Source organism: Rhinoraja longicauda, chromosome 18 (genome assembly GCF_053455715.1).
Source record: "Rhinoraja longicauda isolate Sanriku21f chromosome 18, sRhiLon1.1, whole genome shotgun sequence".
NCBI lineage: Eukaryota > Metazoa > Chordata > Chondrichthyes > Rajiformes > Arhynchobatidae > Rhinoraja > Rhinoraja longicauda.
This window is the reverse complement of record NC_135970.1, coordinates 28,122,145-28,132,644: the sequence shown is the minus strand read 5'-3', so window position 1 is coordinate 28,132,644 and position 10,500 is coordinate 28,122,145. Positions and strand designations below refer to the sequence as shown.

Sequence of the window (10,500 nt, the reverse complement as noted above, 5' to 3'; positions counted from 1 at the left end):
AATAGTAATTGATAAGTAACAATGGCAAATAAATAGCCAATCCGAGATTGTGGCAAAATTAGTAAATGTTATTCCTACATCAACGTAAATAACGAAACTAAAATTTCACTCCACCTCTTGTTTGATTTTGCCCAGGTAAAAGAATCCATCAGACTCTTGCCTTGCAAGGACAGAAGTTCCAAAAACCAAGTGGCTTGATCTGAGATGTCCTGCCCACGGGTCAGTATATTTGCAGAAACTATTGACAAAGATATTTGAAATATTTAAGCAATTAACAGAAATGTGCGCTCTGGTGTCTAATGTGCCACGCAACATTACAAATTACAGAATAATGGAGAATTATGTTTAGTAAGTTTTATGATAATAATGATTACCAATATTTTTAAATCGTAAAATGCATAGAAAAAGCAACTCACCTTGCAGATTTCCTTGGATCATAAAAATTTGCTGAATGCATGTGAAGAGCTTCCGCATCGGAACATTCTTCCCATGGGCTTTTATCCAGTGGAGTTTTGACACTGCAGTATTTTGGAGCCGAGTACAGAGGCCCAGAGATTGAACGGTCTTCAGGGTAAATTGGAATCACCTATGCAACAATTAATAAATGATTAGATTGCTTCATAATACGAGGCATTTTCTTCATAATATTTAGCAAACTTTCCAGGAAAGAAAATGGTCGCAATCAAAATTGCTTTCATTTTTGTCTTGGTCTGTTTTTGTTTCTGTTTAAGTGCAGACTATCACCTATGTAAAGTAACAAGCATGGAGTATCATTAGCGCACATATTTAGTATAAGGACAATTAGCTTACAATAGCGGCAGTTCAAATTTTTCATCAGAAGGAGAAAGATTATGGTAGCTCAGGAAATTGCCAGTTAGAAACTAAGATCAAAGTGAAAAAGTGAATTAGGTGTTCATTTGTGCTGGGGGGGGGTGGGATCAGCAGAACATGGCAAAAGGAAAAGAGACCCATGCAACAGAACCTAGACGTTTCCAAGGTGATTGTCTTTGTTCGCCTTTGCTTCTTTGTACTGAATCCATCTTACTGTAAAGGGCCTGTCTTGCTGTTGTATATTTTAATTCAATACAACTCAACTCAACTTAACTTAACTCAACTCAAATTTCCAGACAAAAAGTCTAATGTCTGCAAAGAAGTAGGTTGGAAAATCAGGTCTGTTCTCTAGCTTGCAGAAGGATTGTTCAGAAGTCTGAAAACAGAGGGGGAAAAGCTGTTACTGAGTCTGGTGAAATGCACTTTCAAACTTCTGCATCTTCCCCAACAGGAGCGGGGAGAAGTTAGTATAACTGGGGTAAGAAAGGTCCTTGATTATGTTGGCTGATTTTGAGGCAGTGTGAAGGGTAGATGAAGTCAATTGTGAGGAATCTGGTCAGTGTGATGGACTGGGCTACATCCACAAATGTATGTTATTTCTTGCAGTCTTGGGCACAGCTTTTTGCCAAACCAAGCTCTGCTGCAACTTGACAGTATGCTTTCTGTAAGGGTATTTAATTTCCGTGAGTTACCTGTTCGATTGCTCCACAGTGGCTGAGTCTAATGAGATGAGCACTGCCCTGGGTAAGCATGCTGATTCTCTGCAGAAACTCTCGACTTTCACTGTCTATCCATTTGTCCGACAAGTAGAAGGTGTGCAATGGACGACCACGGGATAGGTATGGTAGAGCATGAAAAATATCCTTTAAGGTATTGTCAGGTAGACCGGTTGTCACCAGGTAGATAGCCTGACACATAGGATCATCAAATGCTGCTGTTAATGCACTGAGCAGATCCCTACCCAGTGTACAGGTAAGCGACTGAAGCCATTGCACCGCACTGAAAACGGTCTGGGGGGTACATGTTACCACATGGTCACACCATTTGGTTACCTGTGTGAAAGGAGGCAGCATTAGTTATCCATAGAATCACAGCATGGTTACAACACAGAGGGAGGCCATTCAGCCCATTATGCATGCACCGCCATTTTAACCCGAAGATTCTCTACATCCACCACTGAGCCCTTGGAAATTTGACTCCACCATATATTTGTCCTGTTTCCTTTGAAGTCCACTATGGAACCTATCTCCACCAGCCCTGCAAGTAGTGCATTCCAGATTAGAACCACACGTTTAAAATATTTTTTTCTCATGTCACTCATAATTTTCCATTTGTGACTTCTAGTCCTCAAAGCCTTCACCAGAGGGAACAACCTACCATTATCCATTCTACCCAGGTACAACATAATTTAAATTGCTTTTATCAAATCTCCCTCAGCCTTCTCTTCTCCAATGTCCGAGCCACTCTTGCCTTGTAACGTATAGCTTTATCCCAGAAACTATTTTTATTTTGTTTTCTGAAGCCCCTCCCAATTCTTTCATATCCTTCCTATAACATAACAACCAGAAATGAACACAGTACTCCAGTTAAGGGCAAGCTGGTGTTTTATAACGTTTTAGCGTGATTTTCCTGCGTTTATGTTAATTCGCTAATTCAAATGTAAGTATGCCTAGAAAGACACAAAATGCTGGAGTAACTCAAGGGGACAGGCAGCATCTTTGGAGAGAAGGAATGGGTGATGTTGCAGGTCGAGACCCTTTCTCAGACTTCCTACTAAGTATGCATTAAAATTGATATTTTATCAATCATTTCAATGTAGCAATCAATAACATGGATGTCATGCTGAGGCTTTATAAGGCACTGATCCGACTACATTTGAAGTATTGTGAGGAGTTTTGAGCCCCAAAGGATTTGCCAGCACTGGAGAGGGTCCAGAGGAGGTTTACGAGAATGATCCCAGGGATGATTAGGTTAACATATGATAATTATTTTACAGCACTGGGCCTGTACTCACTGGAATTTATTTGGGGGATTTAATTGAAACTTACTGACAGTGAAAGGCCTGAATAGAGTGAAACTGGAGAGGACTAGTGGGGGGGTCTAGGATCAGAGGTCAGAGCCTCGGAAAAATAGGACGTACCTTTGGAAAGATGAGGAGGGATTTCTTTCGTCAGAGGATGGTGAATCTGTGGAATTCATTGCCACAGGCCGTCGTGGGGACAAAGTCCATGGGCACTTTTAAGGAGGAGATTGACAGATTCTTTATTAGTAAGGGTGTCAAGGGTTATGGGGAGAAGGCAGAATGGGGTTGAAAGGGAAAGATAGACCAGTCATGATTGAATGACGGAGTAGCCTCGTTGGGTGGAATGGCTTAATTCTGCTCTTATGACTTTTGAACATTTACATTTTCAAGATCAAATAATTCTGATAATTTACCAGAAATTCTGTATACAAATTGTTTAATGGGCTCAAAGCATATATATTGAGTATACCACATATCAATATGATTTCAGCTAATAAATAAATGTAACTAGGGCTATAATAAATAATAATTTCCTCGTGAAACTTTCCATTTGCGAATAGGTGTAAATTATACATTCAAGGTTGAAGACGTAAACTCTACCTTATTGGAAAACTCCACAATATTAAAACGACTGGAGAGTGTAGTATAAGCCTTAGCCAAAAGTGCTTCCTTAAGGTGAAACTTGATTGCACTGAGGTGCAATTGCATGCTTTGCGACGTGTCGACAACAAAGGTGATATTCGTGTCCTTAACGTGTCCAAACAATGTAGGGAATCCGTGGAAATGTAGATTGGGAGAAACTGCCGGCATGGTCGCTTCTTCGCCGCGCCGCCGTCCAAATTAAAACAGAGGATCTTGGACACACACAAACAGCAAATATTTACAGCACAGTACTGTTTAAAGTCATTTTTTTTTAAAACAAAGAAATAGTTTGAAGATACTTGAACATCAGGGAACATTGTTTCCTATTTCGCAGAGAGTGACACTGTTTTACTTTGAAGTCTCAGGGATTTTTTTTTACTAAGGTCAAGATTACAGAAAACAAACAAAAACTGCAAATATTGTGTTGGAAATCCGAATTGCAATCTTACAATACAACCATTGATTTGATCATCTGTTTTATACACCACCTTGCCAATACTGCACGCTGTCGAAATGCTGGAAGTGTTGGCGACCACTGGTCTTACACACGCATCTCTCTCTTCCCACTACGACCTGCTTGGCTCACCGTGAAGACCCTGTCTGGGCGAGAAACTGCACCGCAAACTCCAGTTGCTATGTTCCAAAGCGTGTTGCGAGGTTGCTATGACTCCTTGTTGCTATGACGCAAGCCGCTTTCATTCGCAGCGGATGCATTCCGGGAGCTGTCGTTCCAAACGTGTAGGAGAATTGTGAGAAATTGGGGTCACAGCAAGGAAAAACTGCCCAGGAAGGAGCTGCAGGTGATGGTTTACACTGAAGATAGAAGATACAAAATGCTGGAGTAACTCAGCGGGGCAGGCTCTGGAGGAAAGGAATGGGTGACATGTCGGTTCGAGACCCTTCTTCAGGCTGAGAGTCAGGGGAGAGGGAGACACTGAGATATGGAAGGGTAGGGTGTGAAAACGAGACATCAAAGGGGATGTCGAGTTAGAGGTCGATATTCATACCCTTGGGTATGCATACCGTTTGGGCGGCTTACAACCCAGTGGTATGAATATCGACTTCTCTAAGTTCAAGTAACCCTTGCTTTCCCTCTCTCTCCATCCCTCCCCATTCCTAGTTCTCCGACCAGTCTGTCTTCCTAATTACATTTTATCTTTGTATGTTTCGTTATCACCTTCCCCTAGCTAACAATGATCTATTCTACATTTCCCTTGACCCGCATCCCCTTTGATGTCTCGTTTTCACACATTACCCTTCCGTATCTGTGAATCACTCTCTCCTGACTCTCAGTCTAAAGAAGGGTCTCGACCCGAAACATCGCCCATTCCTTCTATCCAGAGATGCTGACTGTCCCACTGAGATACTCCAGCATTTTGTGTTTATCTTCAAGGTAAACTGCCTTCTGCAACCAGTGGGCACCCCAATGTTTGGACGGCGCAGTGCGGGAAGTGAAATGTCTATTCGTTTATAAAGTTGGTCTTTTATAGAAAATAGACAATAGAAAATAGGTGCAGGAGAAGGCCATTCGGCCCTTCGAGCCAGCACCGCCATTCAATGTGATCATGGCTGATCATTCTCAATCAGTACCCCGTTCCTGCCTTCTCCCCATACCCCCTGACTCCGCTATCCTTAAGAGCTCTATCTAGCTCTCTCTTGAATGTATTCAGAGAATTGGCCTCCACTGCCCTCTGAGGCAGAGAATTCCACAGATTCACAGCTCTCTGACTAAAAAAGTTTTCCTCATCTCTGTTCTAAATGTCCTACCCCTTATTCTTAAACTTGAGTTTCTTGTTAAAAGAGAGTAGGTTTAGTCTTTTTTTTTAAGTTAACGCCATCCTTGAAGTTTGGTTTGGTTTATTGTCACATGTATCGAGGTAGGGTGAAAAACTTTTGTTGCGTGCTATACAGTCAAAGAAAAGGCGACACATGAATACAATCAAGTTGACCGCTGTGCACAGAGAAAGGATACAACATGTAGTGCAAAGATATAACATTGAAGTCCGATAAAGTCCTATTTAAGATCATTTAAAGGTCTCCAATGAACTAGATGGGAGGTCAGAACCGCTTTGGCTAATGAGAATACCATTCAGTTGCCTGGTAACAGCTGGGAAGAAACTGTTCCTGAATCTGGAGGTACTGTATGGCCCCATAACAGAAGCGTCCACGTCGTGGGGCTGGAAACTGGAAGTGTCCTGAGCTAATTCTGCTACCACCATCACAGACAATAGACAAGAGACAATAGGTGCAGGAGGAGGCCATTCGGCCCTTCGAGCCAGCACCGCCATTCAATGTGATCATGGCTGATCATTCTCAATCAGTACCCCGTTCCTGCCTTCTCCCCATACCCCCTGACTCCGCTATCCTTAAGAGCTCTATCTAGCTCTCTCTTGAATGCATTCAGAGAATTGGCCTCCACTGCCTTCTGAGGCAGAGAATTCCACAGATTCACAACTCTCTGACTGAAAATGTTTTTCCTCATCTCAGTTCTAAATGGCCTACCCCTTATTCTTAAACTGTGGCCCCTTGTTCTGGACTCCCCCAACATTGGGAACATGTTTCCTGCCTCTAACGTGTCCAACCCCTTAACAATCTTAAACGTTTCGATAAGATCATCTGTTGCAACAAGTGATGGCTCCCACTGATTGTCGCCGGAAGCTTGCGCCCTTTTCAGGACGGGCGATGACAGCGATGTCAACATTTGAAACATGGATGATGGACCCGAATGAAGAAGAAGAGGTACTGTATGTGTTTTCAAACTTCTGTTCCTCTTGCCTGATGGGAGAGCGGGTGTGAGATTGTCCTTGATTATGCTGATGACCTTGCCAAGGCATCATGAAGTGTAGATGGAGTCAATAGATGTGAGGCTGTTTTGTGTGATGGTCTGGGCTACGTCCACAACTCTGCAATTTCTGCAAGGTGGGTATAGTGTTGATGGGGACATTGTTGGGTATAGTGTTGGATGTGAGCCATTCACTCACTCTGCAACAGCCCTGACATTATCATCAAACCCGCTGATGAGGTGCCATGGCAGTCTGGCGAGCTGACCTCTACCGCGCTTAGGCCTGGCGCCAACTCTTAGACACCTCCTCCTACCCACCCCAGGACCACAAGCCCACAGTTAAGCACCAGAACATTATCTTGCATACCATCTCTCATTTTTATCACTTCCAGCTATCTGCCCACCTCAGCCTCCAACCTTATTGTTCCCCACCTCCGTACAGCCCTGTTTTACCTTCTCCCAAACATCCATAAATGGAACTGCCCTGGCAGACCCACTGTTTCTGCCTGCTCCCGTCCCACTGAATTCATGACCACATAACTCAACTCCACCTTAATCCTCCTGGTCCAATCCCTCCCGACCTACGTCCAAGACACCTCACATGCCCTTCATCTCTTTCATAATTTATGTTTTCCAGGACCCCGTTCCCTTATCTTTACTATGGCCATTCAATCATTCTACACCTCCATCCCCCACCAAGAAGTTCTTAAAGCCCAACATTTCTTCCTCGTCCGCAGAACCAGCCAATTTCCTTCTACTAACACTCTACAACGCCTAGTGGAGCTAGTCCTCATGCTCAACTTCTCCTTTGACTCCTTCCACTTTCTCCATATCGTAGCCATGGGCACTTGCATGGGCCCCAGCTGTGCCTGCCTCTTTGTAGGGTATGTCAAACAATCCCTGTTCCAGGCATACACTAGCCCTATCCAAAAACTCTATTCCCACTACATTGATGACTGCATCGGTGCTACCTCCTGCACCCATGTAGAATTCATAGACTTCATCAACTTCACTACCAATTTCATCCTGCACTCAAATTCACTTGAATCATCTCTGACACCTCCCTCCCCTTTCTTGTTCTCACCATCTCTAACACAGGAGATAATCGACTGACATCTATTACAAACCTACTGACTCCCACAGCTATCTAGGCTACACTTCTTCCCACCCTGCTTCCTGCAAAGACTCTATCCTCTACTGATAATTCCGCCATCTCAGCCACATCTGCACCCATGATGAGGTGTCCCATACCAGGACATCCGAGAAGTCTTCATTCTTTAGGGAATGGGGGTTTCCCTCTTCTGTCATAGATGAGGCCCACATGTATCTACAGTATCCCATAGCTCCGCTCTTGCTCCCCCTCATCCCAGTCGCAACAGGGACAGAGTCCCCTAGTCCACACCTTTCACCCCCATCGTACTTCGCAAGCAGCACATGGTCCTCCGACATTTTTTGCCACCTCCAATGGGATGCTACCACGAGTCATGTCTTCCCATCTCCACCCCTTTCCACAGAGACTGTTCCCTCAGCAACTCTCTGGTTCAGTCATCCCTTCCCACCCAAACCTCCCCCTCCCCAGGTACTTTCCCCTGCAATCGCGGGAGATGCAGCACTTATCTCTTTATCTCCTCCCTCGACTCCATCCAGGGAATCCGACAGTCCTTTCAGATGAGGCAGATGTTCACTTGCACCTCCTCTAACCTCATTTGTATCTGCTGTTCTTGGTGTGGACTCCTATTTATCGGCGAGACCAAACGCAGACTGGGCAATCATTTCACTGAACATCTCCACTCAGTTCACATTGGCCAACGTGATCTCCTGGTTGCCAAACATTTTGATTCCCCTTCCCATTCCCACACTGTCCTTTCTGTCCTCGGCCTCCTCCACTGTCAGAGTGAGGCTACACGCAAATTGGAGGAATAGCACCTCATAATTCGTTTGGGCAGCTTACAACCCCGCGATGTGATATTGATTTATTTAATTTTAAGTAACCCTTGCTTTCACTCTCTCTCCGGGGGGGGGGGGGGGGGGGGGGTTGGTATTCAAAATCATAAAACATTTTATTATAGCTAGTAAGGTGAAGCCATTTTTAGCGGCAATAGGCAGAGGATTTTGATTTAAACTGGTTGCCAAAAAAAACCAGATGTGAGATTAGAATTTCGTATTTGCACCGTTATGATCAGGATTGCACTGGCATGGCATAATGGGAGATTAACATGACCAAAGTCATACATTGTGAATTTCCTTGGTGAATTTCCTTGGTGAATGCAGCTTTGCGGAGTGACTTGGGCGGAATCACAGAGTAGTGACATTTTACAGCAATCGGTCCACTCATACCTCATATCTCCAAGTGAATGTTTGCCCAAAAAGCACAATACGCTGGAGTAACTCAGCAGATCGGGCATCATTTCTGGAGGACATGGAATATCGGATGTTTAAAAATTATTTGAACATAAAATGTGCTTTCTTCACGCCTTACTCCGCCTTATTTCCCTTATCAAATGTCCCTTTTCAGATAATAGACAATAGGTGCAGGAGTGGGCCATTCGGCCATTCAATGTGATCATGGTTGATCATTCACAATCATTTATAACATCCCAAATAAGACGCAGAGGAAAGTTCTTCGGTCCTTCCTGCCTCCCAATCCTAACATCATCTAAGGAAACCTTTTCTGGATCAAATAATCGCTTTGAGAACCTTTCCGAAGGAAGGTGAATGTTTGCTTCGGTGACGAATCAAAGTGTGTGACAGTCAGACCAATAAGCCGTTTAATCGAAATGTTTTGCTTCCTATTGTTCCCGAATTAGTTATTTAGTCATTACAACGTCTGAGGAGATGGGGTTCCCCGCTCACATCCATGAAGAGATCTTGGTTTATTGGATGCTCTAGGGATCAGTCCCACCGAAAATGAATTTGGTGCTTCGATTCCTCATGATGTCATATGCTCCAATATTTCCAATACTTTCATTTCTGCCTCCATTGTTAATCGCCGTTCACGTTTAAAAAAAAAGAAAAATAGATTTTATTAATCGCTGATTTTATAACTGTGTTTTAGTTTAGTCTAGTTTAGAGATACAGTTCGGAAACAGGCCCTTCAGCCCAGCGATCCGGACAGGATCGAACCCGGTTCTCTGGCGCTGTAAGGCAGCAGCTCTACCGCTGCGCTGCCCTGATGTTTAATATATACAGAGTTAAATAACTAAAAATTAATTTTTATTGTTGCCAGTATCTAATATAACCATCTAGGTTTTCATCTCAGCTTGTGTTATTTCCCAATTATATTACGAAATGCATGTTCCGGGGAAATGGAGCACAAGCAAACTCACAGTTCCGCCAACTGCTCTGATGATATTGGTGACGATACTAAAACAACTAGTTGTTAAACCGAATTCATGCCTTTTCCTTTTAACGTATATTTGATCTTCTCTGTTGGGGAAAACAAGTTGCGTGCACCTGAAGCGGTTGTGTATCAAGGTGGAGGGAAGGGGGGGGGGGGGGGTGGGGGGAAGGGGGGGGGGGGTGGGGGGAAGGGGTGGAGGGGAGGCGGGGGAGGAAGGAGGAGGAGGGGAGGGGGAGCGTATATCACACGTGGCCAATGTTACTCCCTTACTCGCTTTGCATGGGACAGAGTGAGTTAATTGGCAGCAGCTTCCTTTATTTCGTAGATACAGGTAGCATAGGTGATGAGAGCAGATATTGAGGGGGTTGTTCTGGGACGCCAGAACCAACTGTCTTGAGGTATCGTGGGCCTACCTCAGTGAAGGGAGGTGCCCACTTGATAACCTCATTGATATACTTGCTATATGATCCGATTTTTTAATGAGTTAGTTAACATGTAGGTAGCTGCTTTATGCATACAGTTATTTATTGTCCTTAGCATACGTTGGTATATTCAGTTAGATAGTTACATAATACTTTGGCTTTGGGCTTGGTTTTCTTAGTTGAGCGTTTATCCTGGAGTTATAGCACAAGGGCTGTGTTTTAATTGTGATATAGGCAGTGCTTACCTTATATCGGCTAATCGTTCCAGCAACAACACTTTAAAAAATGACGAAGATAGACACAAAATGCTGGAGTAACTCAGCGGGACAGGCAGCATCTCTGGATAGAAATACATGAAATGACAGTGATTTCTCGCCAGGTAAATCGAAGCATCACACCAAACGTGTGGAAAATTGGCTCGGATAACTGATATTAACCGGCCAATGAACCCCGAGGTTTA

The 10,500-nt window shown here is 43.9% G+C and overlaps 1 long non-coding RNA gene across 1 annotated transcript; it reads right to left on the bottom strand.

The window, feature by feature from the left end:
- Nucleotides 1-1,798: 1,798 nt before the first annotated feature.
- On the bottom strand, nt 1,799-4,104 carry LOC144602122 (uncharacterized). Its single transcript, XR_013548420.1, has 3 exons — nt 3,985-4,104; nt 3,455-3,708; nt 1,799-1,883 (listed from the first exon to the last, which is right to left on the bottom strand). It is a non-coding gene; the product is annotated as an uncharacterized LOC144602122 (long non-coding RNA).
- Between the last annotated feature and the right edge of the window lie 6,396 nt (nt 4,105-10,500).